This window comes from Ranitomeya imitator, chromosome 3 (assembly GCF_032444005.1).
Source record: "Ranitomeya imitator isolate aRanImi1 chromosome 3, aRanImi1.pri, whole genome shotgun sequence".
NCBI classification, from domain to species: Eukaryota; Metazoa; Chordata; class Amphibia; order Anura; family Dendrobatidae; genus Ranitomeya; species Ranitomeya imitator.
Window position 1 is genome coordinate 465,055,789 of NC_091284.1, and position 27,775 is coordinate 465,083,563.

Genomic DNA, 27,775 nt, shown 5'->3' on the forward strand with positions numbered 1-27,775 from the left:
CTATAATTGTAACCTTTTCAGTTGTCAATAGCAGGCTGACCAGTAATGATTTAACCACAAAGAGGATGTCTCTGCTAGTGGGGGGTCTATGGAACAGTCTAGAAAAAGTCTATCATGACTGCATTGATCAGAAATTTGAACTTCTCTGGAAATATTACATTTTGAACAATTATTTGTTTTGACAAATTTGGTCATAAATGCTTATCAGTAACTGAGGATTCGGTCAATGTTTAAATGCAATTAATTTAATTTTTAGTGGAAATTTTGATATTGCATTTAGCTACATCTAATTTACTATGTTATTTGGAGCAACTTAACCAACTAAAAGTTTATTATTATTATTTTTATATTGATTGGAAGACACTAATGAACCTAATATTGTTCACAGATCACAATCACTTTATGAACTACTAGTAACCTACCTAGTAGACATATCTTGGTGGTTTACGATAGTTTCCAGTTTCTTCTAAACCGTTACATATTCGGCTAATACATATCATTGTATTTAAAAAATAGTGCAATTAAAATGTAAGACAATAACATTACAGATTACTAGTCCTTCATGTATTCAACTAGTTTTACTTCTCTTGAACACTCATTGCAAACACTTGCAAAAAGGCACCATCGCATAACCATTCATGACAGATTTTCTGTCAGTACATCAATGCACTCTTTCACAAAAATAAATATATCCAAAAGTTGATAAAACTTTTTTCACGTTATTTTTTGGGGTACAGAAATTGATTTGACTGGAAAATGACTAGGATTGTGGTAGCGGGAATGTTGTAGTTTCTAGGTTACTAAGCTTATAAGAGATAATGGCTACAACCATTGTAAAGATCAGATTGCCAATTCTTCTTGAAAGCTTCATCAAGCTCCTCACACATGGTGAACCTGAAGCTACAGAGTAAGCTAGTTCGTATCACACACATTCTCAAAGGGCTCATACAAGCTTGCTCTGCTGCTTTCAGAACTCCCATAGAAATGCATAGCGAGAGCTCTGCCTACATGGCCAGCTTTCCAGTAACAGCAGACATAACACAGTAGTTACAGGACGCCCATTCTCATATTGCAGGCCTCCCCTTTGGAAAATGTATCTACCACGCATTTTAAGCCATCTATATTATGGTGCAAATAGCCCTTTTCAAAGAACCAATGAAAGAGCATAAAGGGGTTGTTTCTTTTGAAGCAGGTGTACGGCTCCTCTGCCCCCTGACTTCCGGCTTACAGAGGGGTGGTGCTCTCCTTCTTGGACCAGCAACATAATTGCACCACTTGTCCAAACTATGCTCTCTACAATGCTGCAAGCAGAGACCGCTTACCTCTACAGTAGTGGTCCCCAACCTTACTTATAGCTCTGAAAGATGGTCTCGAAACGCATTCAGCACCCACTTCCCCTACAGTAGCGACACCCAGCAAAAGACAGTCAAAGCTTCCCCACAAAAAGCACACCATCACCTTGTGCCCCTTCCCTTATAGGCGGGGAACTTCCATCCAAGAGCAACCACTTTTTCCCCAACAGTATTCATACATCAAGCATACTTACCACTCTATTGCATCTATCTCCAAACACCCCTCTAATTGACTGAATCATTGTATCTCCTCCAGCTCCCAACCCGCCCAGTAAGTATTTAAGTATCTAGATCTGCTGTTCTATGTGGGGATACCCAGAAAAGTATTCATCTGGAGACCTTCTTTTCATAGCTGTTTACTAGATCTTGTGCTATTGCTCCAAGCTGGCTGACAGACACGATCCACACATCAGGGGCCCGCGAGCCACACGTTGGTGAAACCTGCTCTACAGCATCAGAAGAATGCAGTTGCAGGGACACTGGCCAGACAAGAGGAAAACTAAAATGCAATGATGCTTGTTTTTACAAGCACTTTGCAATTCTACCAATTTTAGATAATAATGATAACCCTTTAAAGAGAAGAATTTTTTTAAATGAATGTTACTACCCAATATGTGTAGCAGATCAGTTTGGGTTTTGAGACCACCACTGATTACGGTAATTAAAAAGCCGCTCACACAATGCTTAGCAGACAGAAAAATTTGGACTACTCCATGAACACGTGCGCAAAGGGAACGTTCTAAAAAGAAACTTTGAGAGCCCATACTCTATGTACAGGCTCATAGGCCCTGATTTATTAAGCATGGCATTTCATACGTGTGTTTTATTGAGGAGCATGCTGTAATAGGCTCCACCAAATTCATTAACAGGCACACGCCACTTAGCAAATTTATCAGTGGTGATGGATGTGGAGATGATGTGGGTGCTAGGTAAAAACTTTCGTCAATGTTCTGATCGGACATATGAGGATGTAGGTTATATTCTCATGTGACAATTTGGGTCATGTCTTGACCACGTAGTCAATTTACATAAGCTATAATAAAGTGGAATAAGGGAGAAGTGTCAACCATGAGGCCTTAGTCTGTTAACAATTCTACTAAAGATATTTCATTAATTTTTGTAGAACCAAGGATAAATTCTGGTTCAGCTTGCCCCTAAATATTTGTTGTTTGTTTTTTCAGGAAACACTTTTGGTGTTCCATGTTGGCTTATTGTGCAGTTAATGGACAACCAAATGCTAACTTATATTTGGAAAGTTTCCAAATGTTCATAAAACTGAACAGGTTTGATATATAATATGAACAGATCATGAAAAGACCCATTTCCCATCACATAAGCGTTTTCCTGTTATTGAGCCAAATGAAGAACTACTACTGTCAGAAATGTCTTGGGATGTTGTTTTAGCACATTGTAACATAGCTCAAGGTGAATTAACAATAGACACTTTATATAAGACAATTACTTTCTATAAGATTTGAAAGTTTTCCGTGACACAGGTTCCCCTGGATGCTGTTTCTTTAATTCTGACCCTCGTGAGACATAAAATATAGTTAATAAATATGTTGTCAAGTACTTTTATATTAATGGCCTATCCTTAGGATAGTTCATAAATATCGAATCGGTGGGGGTCTGACACCCAGCAACCCCACCGATTAGCTGTCCCCAGTGCTGGACGGATGTGATTGACTGCAAAGTGGATCAGCACAGCTCTGTCAACCAGTGTCTTGCAAAAGTATTCAGCCCCCCCTTGGCATTTTTCATGTTTTGCTACCTCACAACTTGGAATTTCACTGTTTTTTTTTTTTTTTTTAGGACATCATCAGTACATGTAGAGAACATGCCCACAACAGTGAATATTTGTTCTTTTTATTGTGAAGCAAACAACAAATAGGACAAAATATCTAGAAACTTCAGTGTGCATAATTACTCACCCCCTTAACTCCGTACTTTGCAGTGACTCATTTTGCAGCAATTACAGCTGCAAGTCGCTTAGGATAAGTCCATATGAGCATTCCATGAGATTTTTGCCCATTTTTCAAGGCAAAACTATTCCAGATCCTTTAATTTAGATGGTTTCCTCTGTTGAACAGCAATCTTCAAGTCTGACCACAGATTCTCAATTGGATTAAGGCTTGGGCTTTGACTAGGCCGCTCAAAAACCATGTAAACGTTTCCCCTTAAACCACGCAAGTATTGCGTTAGCAGTATGCTTTTGGGCCATTGTATTATTGGAAGATGAACCTCTGTCCAAGTCTCAAATCACTGACAGACTGAAATAGGTTTTGCTCAATAATATCCCTGCATTTCACACCATCCATCTTCCCCTGACAATCTTCCCTCTCCCTGCTGCCGAAAAACATCCCCACAGCATGATGCTGCCACCACCATATTTCATTGTGGGATGGTATTCTTGGGGCCATGAGTTGTGTGTTGGTTTGACGCCAGACATAGCGTTTTCCTTTGTGGCCAAATTTTCAATTTTGGGCTCATCTGACCACAACCTCTTCCTCCATACATTTGGGAAGTCTCCCACATGTCTTTTGGCAAACTGAAAATGAGTCTTACAACTTTTCTGTGTAAGTAAAGCCTTTTTTCTGGCCACTCCTCCATAAAAGCCACCTCTATGTAGTGTATGGCTTATTGTGGTCTTATGGACAGATACTCCAGCCTCTGCTTTGAAACTCCGCAGCTCCTTGGTTAGTGGTATTTCTTGCTTAATGTTATTGCAGCCTCTGTGGCCTTTCAGAAAAGGTGTACTTCCTTTCACTAAGCTTGTGACATATAAAAGTAATTGCTTGCACCAGAAAACTTTAGGGCTTCATAGGAAAAGGGGTGAATACATATGCACATGCAAATTTTTAGTTATTTGATCCTATAAATTTAACTTATGCCTATATTTTCCTCACTTCATCCACTTAGACTGTATAGTGCTGATGTATCACACACAAGTCGGATTACAAAAATATTTAAACTCCGGTTGAAATGTAATAAAATAGGCAAAAAAAAAACCAAGGGGGTGAATACTTTCACATGCCATTGTATAGTGGTTGCACTGGGGTACTTCAAATCCACCCCTATTCCCTCAAACAGGGTGAATGTAAAGTATCTGGCCACTATTCAATTGACAAAGCTGGACTCCGCAACTGATCACATTGGACTGGAATTGGGTACAGCTAACTTGTGGGGGTGCTGTGGGTGTCAGATTTTAGTATTGGTGACCTATCTTTAAGGGGTTAACAAGGCTATTTTTTTTTTAACAATGTGCCTAAAAACTAACAGTCGGGTAGTTGTTAACTAACTGCCTTTAGTGCCGGGCCATGTTCTCCGCCGAAACAGTGTTGTAACAGACCTGTCATAATGTCAGATGCCTTGTTGACCGGAGCGGACGATGACCACTCTGTCTGCACCGGGTACAATAGGCAGTTAATTGCCTCTGCTAGCAACTACCTGCCTGTTGGTTTTTATGCCTATAGTGGAAAAAAATATTAAAAAAAAACACATGAACAACCTTTTAAATTTGAGGCCATCAATATAAAAGTACTGTACAAGCCCTTTAACAAAGTTAAAGAACAGTCCAATTAAGTTCATTATTGGTTTATTTTGATGAGTAGAATTGGATCACAGTTGCTTGTAAATTGACTTGCTGGTATTGGCCCATAGATTGATTTGACTTTATTTTATTTTGTTGATGCCTACACTGTAAATAGATTAGATAAATGTCTGTCCTAGCTCATTTAGAAAGTGATAACCCAGTTAGTAGTAGTGAGCATGTCTTGAATGAATTCCTTTATACCCTGCGTATCCTGTTCTATGAGATGCTTGCATTCTCAGCATTTCAACTTGGCTAATTTTACTGTACGGCCAAAAACTTAAATTAAAAATGTGTGTAATGTAGGTTAAGAATTATTTTTAGCATTGGTGCACCAGCAAGTAGTTTCCTTCCGTAGTGTTGCTGTCCTGAAGGACCATGAAACAAGGGATTACTTGAATTTGGCAGCAACCATCCTGAGCCTTAATGGAATGAAAACATTGATGGTTTTTAGTTTTGTAAACTCAGGCCATTTGTTGATACAGAATGTGTGATGTGTGACACCTTTTGATCCCATGTTTTTAAACCCAAGAGGTAGCCCAGTGACTCTCAAGAGCTTTCTTATTCCGACCAGCAGTACTGGAGTAAATCATTGGACCATGTGACTTGTATGCCAGCAATATCAAGTTTTCAAAACCTTTAAGTTTATTTCATATACAATTTTCAAAAGATTTTGTAAATTAAGGGCACAGATTAAGTAATAATGCACAATTATCGTAAAAGACCCCACCCAAGAAAAGAAAAATCCAGTTTTGGATGATGATTGCAGGGTCCGCTGACCCTCATGTTATGTTACCGGAGTTCTTTGGGTTCTCTATAATGCACTGGGTATTTATTGGCAGCTACGAGGGTGCAAGCAGTGGGTTAGCTGGGTTGCTACAGATTTTTCTCTCCCACAGAGAAGTTTCTGTTTTTACAAAGGCTTTTAAAGTTGAGACTGTAGGCAGAATGCCTCGTTAAAAAAACAGTAGGTCAGGGTTGGCTGAGTTCTTTTAACACCCGTTTCAGGTGGAGCGTCAGCACATGCGGCAGGCAAGGAATTGTAGTTTAGAAACTAGCTGGGGTGTGAAAATAGAACCAAGTCAGGAGACACAATTGTGCACATAACAGAATACCAATGAGCTTTGTAGAAAGGTTCTTTAAAGGGAATATGTCACCAGGTTTTTTTTCCCCAATGTAATCTGAGAGCAGCATGACGTAAGGGCTAAGACTCTGATTCCAGCTATGTTTCCCTTGTTGGTCAGCATGCTGAAATTTTGATGAAATCACTGTTTTCTCTGCTGTAGACCTAGCAGTGCTTAGAATGCTGAGTCCTGTATAACCCCACCCACACCGCTGATTTGCTTTTTTCTGTGTACATTAACAGAAAGCTGCTATTCAATGGTGGGGGTGTGGTTTCATAGATCAGTTGACTGGGAGGCACAAGACACCTAGTCCTGTAGTGATAATCTTCTGATAAAACACAGATTTTATTAAAACCATGACACATCAGGCCCCTACATCATGCTGCTCTTGGATTACATAACAAGAATCTGACAGATTCCTTTTAGGAACCTGGATGCAGGCCATTTGTTGGGAAGATCATCTTTGTTGTGTGTCATCCATTTTAATGGTCAATGCACACTAAAGACAACTCAAGAGGTCCAACCATTAGGGTAGCAGCAAAGAGAAAGTGGGCATTTCTGCGACCCGAGGAAGAGCAAAGAAGCAGGAATTGCCCGCACCCAGGAGCAAAGTGTCAGCAGTAAGAGAGTGAGAAACCTGCTTTGTTAGGTACATGACTCCTGCATTACCTGTCCAAGGAATATTTTTAGTGGAGTGTTTCTTTAAAAAAATTCTAAATATTTAGCTGCATATTTTGTTTTCTTAAGCTTTTGTTTACACAGTATAAAATGTACTCTGTACACTTTTTCTCACAATCTTATTAAAGAGAACTTTTCACCAAATTTTTCATCTTTAACTAAACAAATGATTCAGAGTGAAATAACTTTTTTTTTCTTTGTTTTAATTCAACCTCTCCACACAGGCAGTGTGGGGGAAGGTGCAGTACTGCAGAGGTGAGAGGGCTGATGGAAGGGTGTGTAATGTGACACAACTAAGCTCTGCTGCACTGCCCCTCCCTCCACCAGTTACTCATGCTTGAGGTTAGACCAGGAGATCAGAACTGTTTCATTACATCTCGCACTCAAAAACTTTTCTAAGTTATAGTGGAGGTGTGTACTTCTTTCCTTTGAGTGTTGCTGGCTGCTTATGATTGGTCAGTATTATACAAGGGGAAGAAACAAACTCCCAGAGTGAAAATTTTCTGATAACACCCACTTGCACTGAACGAAAGTTAACTCATTAGGGGGCAAATACTTTGATTGCTAATATCTCTACAACGGAGAGGCGACATTAAAAAAATATATATACGGTATATATTTTTTTAAAGTGTTTAATCCTTTTTGCAGCCATTATTACATAATGTGTCCAGTGCAACATGAAAAATTTGGTAAAAGGTCTTCTTTAAGTGACTTCTGCTGAGGTGTTTAGTTTATCTATGGTACTGCAATCGGTGCAATCAGAAAACAAGTAACTGACATATTCACTTATTTTGGATTTTATCATTTGAAATTAAAATTCAGTTTACGATGCATACTGCGTCGGCATAGTGTAGCCTTTTTTCAACCTATTTATTGACTTTCATAGCTTTTGCTAGATTTTCATAAAGTATGCATGTTACTTCAGGCTTTCCTAGAAGGTGAAATAACTAGAAAGGTCATGCTCACGACCATCTTCTAAACCCCAGTCCCCAGGCAATAGTAAAATGCCCTATAACCCTGTACTCAGGCCATATTTTACTTACAACTGGATTGTGAGTGTTTTGTGCAATTTTTAGAGGAGTTGTCTGGTAAATCTGTAGTCACTCTATATGACTGCTGACTTCTGAATACTGATAGCACACTGTCAGGATTCACCGGTATTGTCAGTGAGTGCGGGGCTCACTCCATTCATTTGTGCCTGGCTTCAATCAATGCATCTAGTCAGAATGTTACTGGAAGTATGTAAATCTCATACTTGCGGATGTGTGACCACTCGCTCTGACTGGCAATACCAGTGATCTTGACAGTGAGTGCACTGCACGGTGTCAGGATTCCGAAGTCTGCAATCCCATACAGTGACTTCAGTCTTTCATTAGAAGACTGCCAGCCCTTTTAAGCTATTAATTAAAATCTAACATTTACAGTAGTGTGAAAAAAAAAATTGAGATCGGAAAATAAAAGAATTCTCCGTTTAATTGCTTTCTGTTGGTTTTTACACGCTTGACGTTAGCCTGAATGTGATTTTGCCAACAATGTCCTTTTTAAGCGAGATGTCAAGACACAATGGAGTTCATATATTAAACTGGCGCACAGTAAAACACTAGTCCACCCAATCAGCCATGGGTTTTATATATGATAACTCGCACTATGTAAAAAGATATGCAGTATTGAGATAAAGTGACAGGTTTTTTTTTAATTTCCATTTTTCATTGCATCAATTTTTGTCCGTTTACAAAGCAATCGTAAAGATTTCTGTAAGACATATCTTGTGTGCGGAGAAGCTGCTCTGATTACATCAAATTTTGAATGTTACATAAAAGAAAATCACATACAAGGGCTTGTTCATAATTTGTGTTTTTGATGCATTTTTTTCTTTTTTCCTTGTCGGGAATTTTTTTTTACTTTGTGTTTTTCGACCTGTGGTGCATTTAAAAAAAATGCAGCTTGTGATTTTTTCAGGCTTTTTGCTGCAATCTTTACCCATTCAGATTGAAATGGGTTGGTAATAAAAAAAAATCCTGTACCAAAAAAATGCATCAAAAACATGTAGTATTGGCTGCAATTTTCTGCCCGTAGTCTGCAGTTTTCTTGCAGAACAAAAACGCATCCTAAAAGCTACGAGTAAAAATACTCAAATATAGCTTTTTTTTTTTTTTAAGTTATAGAGGCATTAATTCGATTTATTGTACTCTCTATCAAACCAAGAGTAATTGGTGTTTAATACAAACTGCACAAAACTGTAGTAAAATATCTTTACTATTTTTGAGATAAAAATGTATAGCTCTTATTGGGGTTGTCAATATGCTCTGGACTATCTTCTCTATTTCTCTAGAAAATTTTCTAGATTTGAAGAGGTTTCATGAAGGCTGGGAGTCCTGTTGCTTAGTGTAGGGAGGATGAGTGCCCTTTAAATCTACTTTAATTCTAACTTTTATTGTCCAGTTTTGAAATATGTATTAATGTGTAAAGCAGTTCTAACAGTACAGGAATTCATGATGTGTGGTAGTTATGCAGCAGGGGTAAATTGGATGATAAATTTGGTCCGTTTGTTTATCAATCCTCTATTTATTATGTTATTTAATTTGCCATAATATGGTCTTTCATAGGGAATCTCTGGTCTTTATATTTTCATTTATTTTTATTACAAGGCAGGCTAAAATGTTAGTTACAGTGTTTTTCAGACCATAAGATGCACTTTGTTTTGCGTCTTACTTACAAATCCTGATGGCGGTCCCGGTGGTGGAGGTCAAGATGCAGCTTGTAAGGCTGTAGCTGTGCTCTGTGGTGCGGTGGTGTCGGGGCTCTGTGCTGCGTGGGCAGCTCTGCCTGCATGTTATCAAAGCCTGGAAGCCCCCGCACCTCCGTTGCTGCGACACGGTGATCTTCCAAGATCTCGGGACGAGAGCTCGTTGCCGAGATCTGAATCTGAGCATGCGCCGCCCGGTGGCCATCTTTCTGGAGGCATCCGCATCGCAGCTATGGAGCTGCGGGGCGGTTCCGGACTTTGACGAAATGCCGATGGAGCCCCCCACTCTGCACAGAGAGCCATTGCCACCCCAGCACAGATCCCCAACACCACAGCCCCACAGAGCCCCGCAGGCCACCACAGCCCCACAGAGCACCGCAGCCCCACAGGACACTGCAGCCCCACAAAGCAGCAGCACCACCGCACCATCCAGGGATGTGATTTCCCAGATGCCACAGCACCAGCCTGGACCACCGAACAACCTATGTGACTACTCCTTCCCCAGTAAGCTGAATTTGGACTATAAGACATACCCCCATTTGACACTTTTTTCCCCTATTTTCCTTCTAATGGTCTTATGGTCCGGTGTGTCTTATAGTCCAAAAATCTGGTATCTATTAAGGATTTACTTTGTACATTGGAAACTACTATATAACAGTGGGAATACCGCGCTACAGGTGGCTAGAACTGATGAACGTGCAAGATAATTATACAGAACCGCATATGATCCTGAGCGGTGACTGCTATAAGATATGTAAATAACCGATTAGGGATCGCACTCATTGATAGTGACTACTAATGATATAGTCCTTACTTGGTACCGCCGTATAGATATCGCCACACGGGTGAACTGTGAGCCTCAGATGCAGATGACGAACTTGCGCTCATAGAAGTCCGATGTGTCGGAGACAAGTCCCGTCCCTCTGGTAGGTGAGTATGCAGCTATCAGGAACAGCCGTTAGCGGTGGCTGTGGGTATGGCAGGCAAGGGCTGCTTGAGTTGCGTGTAGAGCCAGAGACGTCCCGGCCGGAGGCGTCCCTAGATACACGTGGAAGATGGCCGACACCGCCGAGCAGTGAGTGTATCTTCCACGTGTATCCAGGGACGCCTCCGGCCGGGACGTCTCTGGCTCTACACGCAACTCAAGCAGCCCTTGCCTGCCATACCCACAGCCACCGCTAACGGCTGTTCCTGATAGCTGCATACTCACCTACCAGAGGGACGGGACTTGTCTCCGACACATCGGACTTCTATGAGCGCAAGTTCGTCATCTGCATCTGAGGCTCACAGTTCACCCGTGTGGCGATATCTATACGGCGGTACCAAGTAAGGACTATATCATTAGTAGTCACGATCAATGAGTGCGATCCCTAATCGGTTATTTACATATCTTATAGCAGTCACCGCTCAGGATCATATGCGGTTCTGTATAATTATCTCGCACGTTCATCAGTTCTAGCCACCTGTAGCGCGGTATTCCCACTGTTATATAGTAGTTTCTTTTGTTTGCTTGTCGGATTGGGCACATCATCCGACTGGGATACCAGCGGCACTTGTGGAGGCCCTACATATAGTTTTAGCGCCAGTGTATTCTGTTGTATAGTGTTTACTTTGTACATTGCTCATTTCTGTTTAATATTAGTGCAGATGTGTTAGCAATAGGAAACAAAAGTAGAATTGTTGCGGTTACATCGTGTTGTATTTCTTTGTCTCTTCTACGCCTTTGCTCTGTAACCCCTATAATAACATTTGAGTAAATTGAAACCTTTATAAAGAGGAATTTCTCTGGTGTGAATCATATTAACTGAAGAGGAGTTTTCATTAAATTAAAAAAGGAATATTAAATACAATACATTAATACAAATGTCACTTGTGCATAGTAGGAGTTGGTCTGTGTTACTTGATTCCACTACCATATCTGTATAATGTCGAGGGGGGCTGTTCTCCAGAAACACCACCAATCTTCTCTTGTCTAAACGCAGACTCTGCCTATGGATCTGTGAGAGTGACACCGTTTTTATTAGACTTTTCATTATTTTTATTTTTTGTCAATCTTACACAAGCAATTTTAGTAAGCCTTGGGGGTAGGGGGTAAAGCTTGTGCTGATGTTTTGCCAATTTTTATTATAAGGGATGAAAACAGATTAGTGAAATTCTTTACCTAAAATTGCAGCAAGAAATTATTGTATCTTGGTTAATTTTTTTTATTTTTTTTCTGCTGTACATTTACAAATATTGTTCACACTCCAGTTTAAAATGTTACCTTTAAAAAAAAAAAACATTCATATTTTGATGTTCGTTTGCACGAGGCACAAGTCATCCAAAGAAAAGAAGTATTACTTTTATAATAATAAAGAAGCAAGTCTGTTCTCATTACTTTGCTCATTTTCCTTAGTATTGGTGCCTTTCTCATACCTCTATTTTGAAATTGTGTTTTTATTGATAATTATACCCTTGGATTTAGTCTCATTGTGTAGGATTTGTGAATGAATAGATTAAAAGCAAATTATTTTACTTTTATGCTTGAACGACCATATTTCTGTGTGCTGTGTCTTTATTTGTGTCATGTTATATGTATTGGAGAACACAGTTATTGTAAGATATCGAAACCTCATGTTTTCAGGGAAACGCTGGGCAGGCTACAGTGCTTGCATTGCTTGACACACACACACACACACACACACACACACACACACACACACACCTATGCATTATGTAAGAGTGACACTGGTTCACAGATACTTGACAGGTAAAAGAGAATTTAACACCCCTCCCTAATGCATTTTAAGGATGGTTCAACCTATCGTTTGTCCGGCAGCCATTTCTCCTAACTTTCCTATATACAAGAGTGCTTCTTCTGCCTAGCGCTCCTATGTTCTCAATGAGAGAGCCGCTGCCAGACATCTTGGAGACAGCTTATCTCTTAGAGGACAAAAGGATTGGCAATCCAAACTCAGACATTCCAGATCATTATCTCCCGCAACATCATGAGTTTGGTTAAGCTTTAGGGTACCGTCACACAGTGGCATTTTGATCGCTACGACGGCACGATTTGTGACGTTCCAGCGATATATCCGTGACGTTCCAGCGATCTCGCTGTGTCTGACACGCTCCTGCGATCAGGGACCCCGCTGAGAATCGTACGTCGTAGCAGATCGTTTGAAACTTTCTTTAGTCGTCTAGTGCAGGGGTCCCCAACTCCAGTCCTCAAGGCCCACCAACACATCATGTTTTCAGGATTTCCTTTGCATTGCACAGGTGATGCAATTATTACCTGGGCAAGACTAAGGAAATCCTGAAAACATGACATGTTGGTGGGCCTTGAGGACTGGAGTTGGGGACCCCTGGTCTAGTGTCCCGCTGTGGTGGCATGATCGCATGGTGTAACAAAGGTGTGCACGATATTGTATACGATGTGCGCATAGTAACCAACGGCTTCTACATCACACATACGTCATGAAATTATCGCTCCAGCGTCGTACATTGCAAAGTGTGACAGCAGTCTACGACGCTGGAGCGATATTGTTACGATGCTGGAGCGATCAAAATGCCACTGTGTGACGGTACCCTTAGTCACATTAAACGACTTAACCAACAATCATGACTAGCGTTACGACCTGGCCATGATCGTTGGTAAGTCGTTGTGTGGTCGCTGCGGAGCTGTCACACAGACAGCTCTCTCCAGTGACCAACGATCAGGGGAACGACTTCGGCATCATTGAAACTGTCTTCAACGATGCCGAAGTCCCCCAGCAGCACCCGGGTAACCAGGGTAAACATCGGGTTACTAAGTGCAGGGCCGCGCTTAGTAACCCGATATTTACCCTGGTTACCATTGTAAAAGTAAAAAAAAAAAAAAACACTACATACTCACATTCTTGTTGTGAATTCTGTGGCCAAGCTCCCTCCTGTGGTCGAGAGTGGTACTTCGGCTGGTTCTGTCTATGAGCTTCCTTTGGTGGATGAGAGTGGTACTGCGGCTTCTGAGTTTCCTTCCTCAGGTGATGAGGTTAAGTCGTTAGGTGCTGCTCTATTTAACTCCACCTGGTGCTTTGATCTTGGCCTCCAGTCAATGTTCTAGTATTGGTCTTGCTTCCTCCTGGATCGTTCCTGTGGCCTGTCTTTCCTGCATAAGCTAAGTTTTGCTTGTGTTATTTTTGCTTGCTATTTTTTCTGTCCAGCTTGCTTTATTGGTTTTTCTTGCTTGCTGGAAGCTCTGAGACGCAGAGGGAGCACCTCCGTACCGTTAGTCGGTGCGGAGGGTCTTTTTGCCCCTCTGCGTGGTTGTTTGTAGGTTTTTGTGTTGACCGCAAAGCTATCTTTCCTATCCTCGGTCTGTAAGTCGGGCCTCACTTTGCTAAATCTATTTCATCTCTGTGTTTGTATTTTCATCTTACTCACAGTCATTATATGTGGGGGGCTGCCTTTTCCTTTGGGGAATTTCTCTGAGGCAAGGTAGGCTTATTTTTCTATCTTCAGGGCTAGTTAGTTTCTCAGGCTGTGCCGAGTTGCATAGGGAGCGTTAGGCACAATCCACGGCTACCTCTAGTGTGGTGTGTTAGGATTAGGGATTGCGGTCAGCAGAGTTCCCACGTCTCAGAGCTCGTCCTTTATTTTTGGTAATTGTCAGGTCACTTTGTGTGCTCTGAACTTCAATGTCCATTGTGGTTCTGAATTACCTGTTCATAACACATTCTGATGTCTGTCACGTCCCCCGCCGGCGTCCACAGGGTTAAAACTGTTTTCGGCAAGAGCGCTGATAATGCACGTGCTGCTGCCGAGAGCTTCCCTGCACTGACTGTGTCAGCGCCGGCAGTAACAGCGGTGACGTCACCGCTGTGCTCTGCTTTACGGCCAGCGCTGGCAGCGCTCCTGCCGAAAGCAGTTTTAACCCTGTGGACGCCGGGGGACGTGACAGACATCAGAATGTGAGTATGTAGTGTTTTTTTTTTTTTTTACTTTTACAATGGTAACCAGGGTAAATATCGGGTTACTAAGCGTGGGCCTGCGCTTAGTAACTCGATATTTACCCTGGTTACAAGTGAACACATCGCTGGATCGGCATCACACACGCCGATCCAGCGATGACAGCGGGTGATCAGCGACCAAAAAATGGTCCTGATCATTCCCCAACGACCAACGATCTCCCAGCAGGGGCCTGATCGTTGGTCGCTGTCACACATAACGAGATCGTTAGCGGGATCATTGCTACGTCACCAAAAGCGTGACGTTGCAACGATATCGTTAACGATATCGTTATGTGTGACTCCAGCTTTAGAGTCAGGAGCACTCATACACATTAGACTGTTGGTCAAACCCATTGATATTTGCCCAATGTCAGTCTAAAGTGAAAGGGGTCCTTTCGAATCAACCTTTAATATTAGATCAGTCTAAATCTCAACTCTTTAAGCTATTTGTAGACCCCAGCAAACTCTAGGTGTCTTTCAGTTGAATGATTGGACTATCATATGGATGGCAGCTGCCTCTCCCAACTCAAGAACACTTGTCCTATGAGAGAGCTGCTACCAGATATTTCTGGTGGCAGCTGATCTCTGAAAAAACAAAAAGATTGTCAGTCTAAAATCAGACATGTAAGGTCAGCATTAGAATGTTGACCGAACCCATCAATATTCGGCTGATGTTAAGTCTAATATGTATGGGGGCCGTGAGGATTGATATTAGTCTAACGCTCAACAATCCAGTTATTTGACACAGCAGATATGCTCTATTTTATGATTAACCATTCAAATATCTCTATTTCTTGTAGTATCAATGTTTGTTATTACAGCTTCTTTTCATTCAAGTGAATGGGACATGCATTACCACCACCGCTCATCTAATATTGAGGGCCTAGACAGGCAATCCATTATAAAGGCTTCACAACCCCTTTGTTAGTTTCACTCATCTGACATACTGTAGGACTGTATCCACTGTGTAAAATTACACAAAAAGATTGTTTGAAAGTTTGCGGTCTTCTCTTTTCAACACCCTTCAGTAGAGAGCTGGTATTCACTGTCTATCAATTGAAAGGAAGATGAAGAGCACATTACGTACTGGAAGATAGCTCTGTTTTGAGCAATGCAGTCTCGTAGAAAAGCACATCTATGAAAAGAGGTCAACAATTAAAATCCCTCTGGTGCGAGTTCACTTGGATACGACATACGAGAAAAGGAAGGTCATTTTACACAGGCATTTCTCCCATTAATGAAATGTAAAAGCCCTTCTACGGAGTCAGTTGGAAACTGTATGGGGAAGAATGATTAATTTACTCATATAAAGTATTAACAAAGTATTTTTGGCAACACATTCCCTGTTGACATGGAGAGATGAGCTGCTGACAACAATTGTTTTTCAGGTTCCATTTTAGGTTCAGATTGCTGTCATGCGTACCCACCTCCACACTCACTGTTGGCTGGAACAACTGATTGAGGCACCCCCATTCTAGATCCATTCATTTACTAGAGATGGGACCCACATCTGTCGGACATTTATGTAATGTTCTTTGCTTTGAATATGCCATAAATGTCTCTTGTGAGAAAACCCTTTAATGAGGAAACCGATAGTGACTACTTGATCTGTTGCCTTTCCTGTTCACAAAAATTATCCCTATGGTAAGTGTATACTTGTCTTCTGCAAATACTTTTACAAAAGGATAACCTCGGGTGTAAGTACAGATGACGGAGGACTGTAAATCACATCTGGAGTCTGATGGATGAAATTGACCATTGAAAAGGGGACGGGAAGAAAAACATTAGACTCGAACAAAGAAGACCCAGGAAAATATACTCAGAAGGGAGGTAAGAACATTTCTAAAACAATCCACAGCGAGGAGATTGGAACAAAACAAAATCCTCTAAACTGCATGCTCGCAAACGCCAGAAGCCTGACAAACAAGATGGAAGAACTAGAAGCAGAAATATCTACAGGTAACTTTGACATAGTGGGAATAACCGAGACATGGTTAGATGAAAGCTATGACTGGGCAGTTAACTTACAGGGTTACAGTCTGTTTAGAAAGGATCGTAAAAATCGGAGAGGAGGAGGGGTTTGTCTCTATGTAAAGTCTTGTCTAAAGTCCACTTTAAGGGAGGATATTAGCGAAGGGAATGAGGATGTCGAGTCCATATGGGTCGAAATTCATGGAGGGAAAAATGGTAACAAAATTCTCATTGGGGTCTGTTACAAACCCCCAAATATAACAGAAACCCTGGAAAGTCTACTTCTAAAGCAGATAGATGAAGCTGCAATCCATAATGAGGTCCTGGTTATGGGGGACTTTAACTACCCGGATATTAACTGGGAAACGGAAACCAGTGAAACCCATAAAGGCAACAGGTTTCTGCTAATAACCAAGAAAAATTATCTTTCACAATTGGTGCAGAATCCAACCAGAGGAGCAGCACTTTTAGACCTAATACTATCTAATAGACCTGACAGAATAACAAATCTGCAGGTGGTCGGGCATCTAGGAAATAGCGACCACAACCCATGGTTGTACTTTGTCTGCACAGAGCCAGCATCTTAGGGGATGGGGAAAGGGTTAGAGAAGGAACTGGGTCATAGTAGTCTGGTGCATATCAGCGGGGTATGGCCCTTGAGTCTGGGTCTGGAAGCAGGACTCTTTAAGAAATTGGGGACTGGTTATCCCACCATGAATTTAATTCATAGGGTATGGCAGATGCTGAAGCGAATTAGTGGAGTTGGGAGATTCACGGAATTTTCACCTATCTGGGATAACTCCTCTCTTCAAGAATTTAACCATATGGAAGGAATGGGAGAATGGAGAGAAAAAGGCATTAGGTTGTTAGGACAATTGATTCACAATGGGAGCCTTAAGTCTTACGATGCGCTTCAGCAGGAATTCCAGTTCCTGGGGTTAAAATGGTATCAATATAGGAGAGTTCAGCACACTTTTCAGGTACAGAGGAGGAGGGGGCCCATAGTGATTCAGAAAGATCTCATGTTAGACTTTATACTAAATAATAATGGAACAAAGGGGACAATATCGGAAGTATATGGGGATTTACTGCACACATTTTTAGCGGATTACCCGATTAAGGCTAGAGAGAAGTGGGAGGCTGAACTGTGGGAAATAGACGACAAATGGGAATCCATTCTAGAATACGTGCCCAGATTGTCGATGAGTGTCGCAACTGTATGTGGTAAATAGGGCCTATAGGACACCGACTTGTTGTTTAGAGCTGGAGTGAGATCTGATTCTAGGTGCCCTAGGTGCACTCAGACTGAGGCGGGTATGCTTCACATGTTGTGGCTGTGTCCCAGGCTCTTTTCATATTGGGTAGCAGTGTTGAACTAAATTGGGGTGCTTTATGGATGTTCGGTTCCCAGGGATCCAGTGGTTTGTATACTTGGGTATGTGGAGGAATTGTCAGCCGACGAAACTGCCAAAATGGCAATAGCTAGATTGCTCTTCGTTGCAAGAAAAGTGATTGCGAGATACTGGATTAGGGAGGAACCTCCAACCAGACGAGAGTTTGTTGCACAAGCGAATCATATTGTCCAGCTCGAAAAAAGCATTTATATCAAGAGGAATAGGATGGGGTTTTTTCAAAAGCTATGGCAGCCATGGCTAAATGGGAATAATTGAAGGGTTGTGGAAAACGATGTTAATAATACAATATGTCTGTAAAAAGGAAGATCTTCTCGTGGAGGGGTGGATATAGTTGGGGTTGGTTATCCGAGGGAGGGGGGGAGGGGTATATTTTCTTGTTAAAATAAAACACAAATGCAACTTGTTGTATAAGTAGATAACATTTATTATGCTTAATAAAAATTTATCTGATTAAAAAAGGAAATAGCGACCACAATATTGTACAGTTTCACCTGTCTTTCACTAGGGGGACTTGTCAGGGAGTCACAAAAACACTGAACTTTAGGAAGGCAAAGTTTGACCAGCATAGAGATGCCCTTAATCTGGTAGACTGGGACAATATACTCAGAAATAAGAATACAGATAATAAATGGAAAATGTTTAAGAACATCCTAAATAGGCACTGTAAGCGGTTTATAACTTGTGGGAATAAAAGGACTAGAAATAGGAAAAACCCAATGTGGCTAAACAAAGAAGTAAGACAGGCAATTAACAGTAAAAAGAAAGCATTTGCACTACTAAAGCAGGATGGCACTATTGAAGCTCTAAAAAACTATAGGGAGAAAAATACTTTATCTAAAAAACTAATTAAAGCTGCCAAAAAGGAAACAGAGAAGCACATTGCTAAGGAGAGTAAAACTAATCCCAAACTGTTCTTCAACTATATCAATAGTAAAAGAATAAAAACTGAAAATGTAGGCCCCTTAAAAAATAGTGAGGAAAGAATGGTTGTAGATGACGAGGAAAAAGCTAACATAGTAAACACCTTCTCCACGGTATTCACGGTGGAAAATGAAATGCTAGGTGAAATCCCAAGAAACAATGAAAACCCTATATTAAGGGTCACCAATCTAACCCAAGAAGAGGTGCGAAACCGGCTAAATAAGATCAAAATAGATAAATCTCCGGGTCCGGATGGCATACACCCATGAGTACTAAGAGAACTAAGTAATGTAATAGATAAACCATTATTTCTTATTTTTAGGGACTCTATAGCGATGGGGTCTGTTCCGCAGGACTGGCGCATAGCAAATGTGGTGCCAATATTCAAAAAGGGCTCTAAAAGTGAACCTGGAAATTATAGGCCAGTAAGTCTAACCTCTATTGTTGGTAAAATATTTGAAGGGCTTCTGAGGGATGTTATTCTGGATTATCTCAATGAGAATAACTGTTTAACTCCATATCAGCATGGGTTTATGAGAAATCGCTCCTGTCAAACCAATCTAATCAGTTTTTATGAAGAGGTAAGCTATAGGCTGGACCACGGTGAGTCATTGGACGTGGTATATCTCGATTTTTCCAAAGTGTTTGATACCGTGCTGCACAAGAGGTTGTTACACAAAATGAGAATGCTTGGTCTGGGGGAAAATGTGTGTAAATGGGTTAGTAACTGGCTTAGTGATAGAAAGCAGAGGGTGGTTATAAATGGTATAGTCTCTAACTGGGTCGCTGTGACCAGTGGGATACCGCAGGGGTCGGTATTGGGACCTGTTCTCTTCAACATATTCATTAATGATCTGATAGAAGGTTTACACAGTAAAATATCGATATTTGCAGATGATACAAAACTATGTAAAGCAGTTAATACAAGAGAAGATAGTATTCTGCTACAGATGGATCTGGATAAGTTGGAAACTTGGGCTGAAAGGTGGCAGATGAGGTTTAACAATGATAAATGTAAGGTTATACACATGGGAAGAAGGAATCAATATCACCATTACACACTGAACGGGAAACCACTGGGTAACTCTGACAGGGAGAAGGACTTGGGGATCCTAGTTAATGATAAACTTACCTGGAGCAGCCAGTGCCAGGCAGCAGCTGCCAAGGCAAACAGGATCATGGGGTGCATTAAAAGAGGTCTGGATACACATGATGAGAGCATTATACTGCCTCTGTACAAATCCCTAGTTAGACCGCACATGGAGTACTGTGTCCAGTTTTGGGCACCGGTGCTCAGGAAGGATATAATGGAACTAGAGAGAGTACAAAGGAGGGCAACAAAATTAATAAAGGGGATGGGAGAACTACACTACCCAGATAGATTAGCGAAATTAGTATTATTTAGTCTAGAAAAAAGACGACTGAGGGGCGATCTAATAACCATGTAAAAGTATACAAGGGGACAATACAAATATCTCGCTGAGGATCTGTTTATACCAAGGAAGGTGACGGGCACAAGGGAGCATTCTTTGCGTCTGGAGGAGAGAAGGTTTTTCCACCAACATAGAAGAGGATTCTTTACTGTTAGGGCAGTGAGAATCTGGAATTGCTTGCCTGAGGAGGTGGTGATGGCGAACTCAGTTGAGGGGTTCAAGAGAGACCTGGATGTCTTCCTGGAGCAGAACAATATTGTATTATAAAATTATTAGGTTTTGTAGAAGGGCGTAGATCTGGGGATTTATTATGATGGAATATAGGCTGAACTGGATGGACAAATGTCTTTTTTCGGCCTTACTAACTATGTTACTATGTTACTATGTAGTACAGACTGGGGCTCTGGTAACAGGTAACAGACCCATATGAGAAGACCAATACTATTAAATACCTGTGATAGTTGGTGGCCCACAAGCTACAAGTTAGACAACTGGACATACTGTGACCATCTAACAATTCTCTTTAAGAGACCTAATGTGAATACGTTTTTCAACATTTTACAACCTAGCTAGACTCATTGATTTTAAATTGGAATTTAAAGGCATAGGCGACACGAGAAATAAAGTAGGGTACTCCTTTACCATCATGCACAACAGAATGAACAGAAGCTACCCTTTAATATTGAACAAAATTAGGGGAACTTTCCTGGAAGAGTACATGCCGAAATGTGAACTGAGCCATTAGAGCGCATGCTGCGGTGGCACCAAAAGCAGGATCTCTAGCATGGAGTAAATAATAAGATTGGTCTTTTGCTGCCACTGATTACAATCTGTAACTGTTTAATAGAAAGACTACGGGCATTGCCTTTTAGTGATAGCAGAAAAATCTCCTTTATCAGCAATTCCTTTGCTGTTATGAATTTTCATTACATTGCATTACTCCATTTGTATAAAGCAGTACAGAACAAAAGAGATTAAATAATGCACATGCTTGTTGGAGGACACCGAAAAGCTGTTGAGCAAATAACAACAGTCTTCCGATTATGACACGCCATGCTGAGAAATATTCTGATGCCATCTGTCTCAAACACAGCCTGTATCTGTAGGAAAACAACTTGCATTTCTAGTCGTCTTTCTACTGCTGCTTAACCTCTGCCAGTTATAAAGTCTGTAACATACTTATCTTTCCATAGTTACATCAACAGTATCACAAGTTACAGTTGTTATCGTTAAGCTACTGTGTTCTGAATAGTTTTCTTACAAAATTTTTTGCTTAATAGGCCATTGAAATTCCTGTTGTAACAGTGGGTGCATAGTAAAGGTGGCCGAATGCCAACTGCAAAATAGCATTTTTAGGTCAAGGAAATTCCTGTTGTAACAGTGGGTGCATAGTAAAGGTGGCCGAATGCCAACTGCAAAATAGCATTTAAAGAAAGCTAAATCTGTATGTCTAAGCAGCATTGAAGTTCTTTTGCATTCCTTACCCGGGACCTAAGATCCTACCTCAGTGGGTGCACACAAATACAGGCCATAAGTCCAAGGCATTCCTAAAATGGAAAATCTGTATCGTCAACCAGATTTAATATGCTTTGGTACTCTGTTGTTATCACTAATAATTTACTATTGTGGGTAAATATGAAAAATAGAAATATGAATGATTGATACATGTAGAACAACATTAGTGTAGAACAATACATACTAATTTCAGATGTTATCAGATGGACATTCTACCACCTCTTTCTGCATCGCGGAGGGTTTATAAATAAATCTAAAGCTTCATATTACAAGTATTTGAAAACAGCATTTTTTACTATATCATATTTGCATTCTGATTGTATGTAATGAGTGCAATTGTAACACCTGCTTATGCATCTATCTGTAATAACTAGTCCAGCTGTTAGAATCGCTAAGAAGTGGTGACTTGTGTCCAAGTCATCTACAAAGTCTCAAATACAGTTAGGTCCAGAAATAATTGGACAGTACAAAGTTTAAGCATTTTAGCTGTTGACCAAAACATATTCAAGATATAGTGTTATAATCAATATGGGCTTAAAGTGCAAATGCTCCGCTTTAATTGGAGTAAGGGTTTAGAAATTATAGCTCTTTAACATGTAGGTGCCTCTTTTTCAAGGGATTAACCCCTTAACAATCGCCAATACGCATTAAAACAGCAGTCGCTAAGAGGCCTTATTCCCTCATTGCCATTTCAAAACTGCAATTGAGAATAAAGGAGTGCCGCCCCAGAGTCCCCAAATCTCCGGGGTCTCAGCTACTGGGGGTAGCTGAGACCCAGGACAACACGATCAAAGCCGTTTTTTCCTGTCCCTGATCATGAATAAAAAAAAGTGTCCACTATTAAAAATCATATATCTCTCTTCTGACAAGATATAACATGTCAGAGGAGAGAAATAGTGTCCCCAATCCCCCCGCCATCTCCTGGGTGCTTCTGTTCCATCCCCCAACCCTCCTTTTCATGAAGAAAAATGGCTGGCACATGCGCAGTGCGCCCACCGAAATCTACCGGTCGACACCCGGCAACAACAGATATTTTTTCTTATTGGTTCCTGACTTTTGATCACGGTGATAGAATCTATCACCATAATCAAAAGCCCAGTAGTAACTCATTCCTCCATGTGTCATCCCCTTAGATTACATTTTTTTTATTACATAATTTGTATTTTATTATTTGGCATTAAGGTTAAGCTTAGGGATTTTTCAAAAGTTAAAAAAAACAAACAAAAATGACCAAATGACTACTAGTGATGAGTGAAAGTGCTTATTAACCGAGTTTGCATCGGCTACACAACAAGTATTGCGCATGCTCGGGTGACATGCTTGAGTCCCCACCATGCATGTTTTATAGTTCTTACATCCCAAAAAATGCGGAGATTGCCTGACAAACAGGCATTTTCTGCATGCTTTGTGGCTATCTAACAGTCATGAAACACGTGGAGTGAGGACTGGAACATGTCACTCGAGCACCCGCAATACTCTGAGTACCCGAGCATCCATTCCTATGCGAACTTGAGTAGCGAGCAAAACGGAAAACTGAGCCGGAGTATGATTTGAAAACATGCATGATGTAAGAGCATGTTCACACTGGCCATGGAAACCAATAAAACCAAAGAAAAATCAATATGTGCATATACCCTAACAAACTGTGGGGTCCACTTTTTGCTGTTCTCTCTTGCAAAAGTGAAAAAATTGAGGCTAAAGCAACATTTTTAAGGTAAAAAAAATTTCCAGGTCACCACCTGACAGCACCATGGAGGACGTCCTTCTTATCCATAGTGGGACAGGAAACTACGAGAGTTAAAAGGACCCTCCCCCTTCCACCTATCAGTGTTTTTCCTGTCCCACTGCGGATGGAAACGACAAGAGCTCCGTCTGTCCCGTGTGGGTGGTGAGGATCGGGGGGGGCTCGGCCTCTTCCTTCCCACTACAAGACCCTGCTTGGCTGAAACCCAAGTAATGGGGTCCCTCAGCAGCACCGGTGTAGCGCTGCTCCCGGTGAGGGGTCGCTTCCCCCTGGGGGGCTCTCAACCCTGGACGTAGCCCTGAGGTACCTGCATCCGGAACGCCTCTGCAAGGGTGCTTCCTTGTCATGTGGATCCCGGGGTGAGTGCAGGCGGCGCCACCAGCCATGAGAAGAATGTGAGCCGCGGTGTCTGTGGCCAGGAGTGCGGCCGCATCGAGTCACTTCCAGTTCACGGCTGCCGCGCGTGTCACTTCCGGGTCGTGGCCGGCAGCATGGGGCAGCATCCTCTTCCCTCCTACTCTACGCAGCGAGGAGGGCCCGGGGCAGGCGGCGGTGACATCAGAGGATATAAAAGGTATGTGACACCGCTGTGTCCTGTGCTACATGGTTCTGTAGTGCCAGCAGAGCAGCTAGAGCAGCAGCATGGAGGACACGAAATCCGAAATGCTGCAGGAGGGCCAGGCACACTTGCGTTCCCGGCTGGGGGTCTGCTCCCTATAATTTCAATATTTGTACGGGCCCATCAGGTGTCTATATTATCTGTTGTAGACCCCGTCGGTGGTTAAGAAATCCGGCAAGTGTAAGAAGTGCCCCATTTGTGCCGTAAAGCTTAAAGACTCCTGGCAGAAATCGCTTTGCATATCTTGCACCAGCCGTATCGTGGGAGAAGAGCAGGCTTCCCTGATGTCAAACATGAGAGCCATTATCTGAGAAGAGGTGCAGGCCTCAATATCTGGCTTAACCTTTCCCCAGCCCATTCAGTCTGACCCTCAGGATCCACAGAGATCTAGGAAAAGACAGAGGGAATCAGATCGGTCATCCGAGGACAGCTCTTTTGACTCAGATCTGGAAGATGAGGAGTTGATCAGGTAACCTCCTGAAAGAGGGAAGAAATATTTGTTCTCATCTAATGATATAGATGAGCTTCTGGATGCAGTTAGGCGGACTATGCAAATTGAGGAGCCCTCAACTACTCAGTTCAAGATGAGATGTTCGGGGGGCTTCGTTCTCAGACTTCAAAAGTGTTCCCTGTAAATGCCCATATTCGTTCTATGATATTAGAAGAATGGGAAGAAGCAGAAAGGAGGATATTGATTCTTAGAGACTTCAGACTTTGCCTACCATTTTATCATGAGGAGGTCAAGGAGGGGGAAGATATTCCCAAGATTGACCTTCCGCTTGCAAAAGTGTCTAAAAGAACCGCCATTCCATTTGAGGACTCCTCTAACTTAAAGGAGCCAATGGACCGTAAGGCAGATGGGCTCTTGAAAAGAGCCTGGGAAACCAGCAGCTGTAATCCGTACAAATATTGCGGCGACATCAGTGGCACGAGCCATGCATTTGTGGGTAGATGATTTAAAAGATCAGTTGTCAGCTAGAACTCCTACAGAGTCTATCATTAAAGCTATCCCTTTATTGAAACTAGCAACTGGTTTTCTTGCAGATGCTACTGCAGAATCGGTTAGGTTCACAGCTAGTGGCCAGTCTTTATCAAATGCTGCTAGGAGGACTATATGGTTAAAGAACTGGTCAGGAGATGTTCATTCAAAAAATAAGTTGTGCTCTATTCCCTTTTCAGGAGGCAGAGGCTTTGGGCCCATACTTGATGATATTCTGGAGAAAGCTTCAGATGAAAAAAGGGGTTTCCGGAGGAAAAACGTAGGAAGTACCAGCCCTTTCGCAGGCCGTACTATAGTCAGAGATCAGACTATAGGGGTAAGGGAAAACAAGGGAGGTAGAGCTATCAAAAAGGGGGAGAGAATAGAAACAAAAATAGAGATTCCAGTCCCTCGACCTCTAGATCAGAGTTTCGAAGAAAATGACGCCACCAGGATAGGGGGGCGGTTATTGAACATCCTGGGAGATTGGGAGAGGATTACCAGAAGTCCTTAGGTCCTTCAGGTCATATCCTAGGGGTACAGAATAGAGTTCGACTCTCTTCCTCCAGAAAGATATTTCGTATCAAACGTCCATCTCTCCTCAGCCTCCCGTATGTGGTCGGACATACAGGATCTTGTGCGAATGGAGGCAATAGCTCCTGTTCCTCCTCAACAGATAGGAAGAGGTCATTACTCAGGCCTCTTCTCTATAAAGAAGCCTTCGGGGGAATCTCGAACTATAATAAACCTCAAGCCTTTAAACAAATGGCTGCAATACAAGAGGTTCAAGATGGAATCGATACGTTCCACAATTCCCCTGTTAGGAAAAAATGTGGTAATGTGTACTTTAGACTTAAAAAGTGCGTAATATCACGTACCAATCTTTCTAGATCATCAAAAATATCTCAGGTTTGCGATAGAAATGGAAGGAAAGATCTTTCATTTTCAGTTTCGTTGCCTCCTATTTGGTCTGGCGACAGCGCCCAGAATCTTTACAAAACTGGTTGTAAAAGTAGTGTCTTATCTAAGAAAACAAGACGTCACAATAATACCCTATTTAGATGACTTTCTAATAGTGGCAGACTCTGTGGGGCAGCTCAAAATCGACTGGCAGTTGGTGATTTCCACACTGCAAAAACTAGGTTGGGTGATAAACTGGTCAAAGTCAGACCTCACACCCAAACCAAGGATAAAATTTCTAGATGTTATCCTGGACTCAAATATAAGAAAATCTTTTATTTTCTTCCAGACAAGAAGCGGTCCGACCTAATAGAGGATTCGCGAATTTTCGAGGAATCGAATCTCTATCAGGGATGCGATGAAGATACTAGGACTGATGACAGCCTGCATCCCGTGTGTCTGCTGGAGACAGTTTCATTCCCGTCGGTTACAGAGAGCAGTTCTCGCTTCTTGGGACAGAAGACAGACCTCACTGGACAAGGAGTTCCACCTATCCCATCTGGTCAAGCAGTCCCTGCACTGGTGGACTATTCCGAGAAACCTACAAAGGGGCATCCCATGGATCCAATCTCCATCTGTCACGGTGACTACAGATGCAAGCCAACTAGGTTGGGGCGACCAGGTCCTTGGAAGGTGCTACCAGGGACAGTGGAATTCAATGGACAGCAAGAATTCCTCAAATCACAGAGAACTACATGCAGTTTGGAAGGTCATCTGTTCGGCGCAGGCCCTGCTAAGAAACAAACATCTAAAATTTTCTCAGATAACATGACGGCGGTAGCTTTTCTTCGCCACCAGGGTGGTCCAAGACATCCAAAACTACAACATCTGGTGGATCAGATCTTCAGATGGGTGGACGAGTGGGTGCTCTCAATTTCTGCAGTGCATCTGGAAGGTTCGAGGAACCAAGTTGCAGATTTTTTGAGCAGAGAAAAACTATTGACAACGGAGTGAGAACTGAACTGCGAAGTTTTCAGCAGAATATGTCAACGGTGGGGAACACCGACAGTGGACTTATTTGCGATCAGACGAAATGCGAAGGTCGGAACCTTTTATTCGTTGAACCCTCAAGAAAATCCTGCGGGAGTAGACGCTCTCTCTCAATCATGGAGCAGGGGTCTGCTATATGCTTTCCCCCCTCTTGCATTGATACCGAGAATCCTCAGGAAAATATGCGAGGACAGAGCTCAGGTTATTTTGGTGGTTCCTTCCTGGTCCAAAAGAAGTTGGTACCCTTTGTTGAGAAAGTTGTCGGTAGAGGAACCCTATCTCCTGCCGGAAAGGGAAGATCTACTATTCCAGGGTCCAATTCTTCATCAGAACCCAGGAAGCCTCCAATTAGCGGCTTGGATCCTGAACGCCAGATCCTAAAAGCAAAAGGGCTCTCGGAAGGAGTCATCTCCATACTTCAAGCAAGTAGGAAGCCGCTAACCTCTGCAATCTATCTAAAGATATGGAAAAAATTCTGCAGTTTTTGTGGAGATACAACAGTCGATGTTGACCACCCTGACATTCCTAAAATTTTTGATTTTTTGCAGCAGGGATTCAAAAAAGGTCTTAGACCAAGTAAACTGTGGGTCCAGGTAGCAGCCCTAAGTGTATTTTATGATTCTACACTAACTTCCCACCCTTGGATAGCTCGGTTTTCCAGAGCGGTTCAAAGGTTCCTTAATTAGGAAATCAGTCCCACCTTGGGATCTTAACCTGGTCCTTAACGAATTGTGTAAAGATCCATTTGATATAACAAAAGATATAGACATTG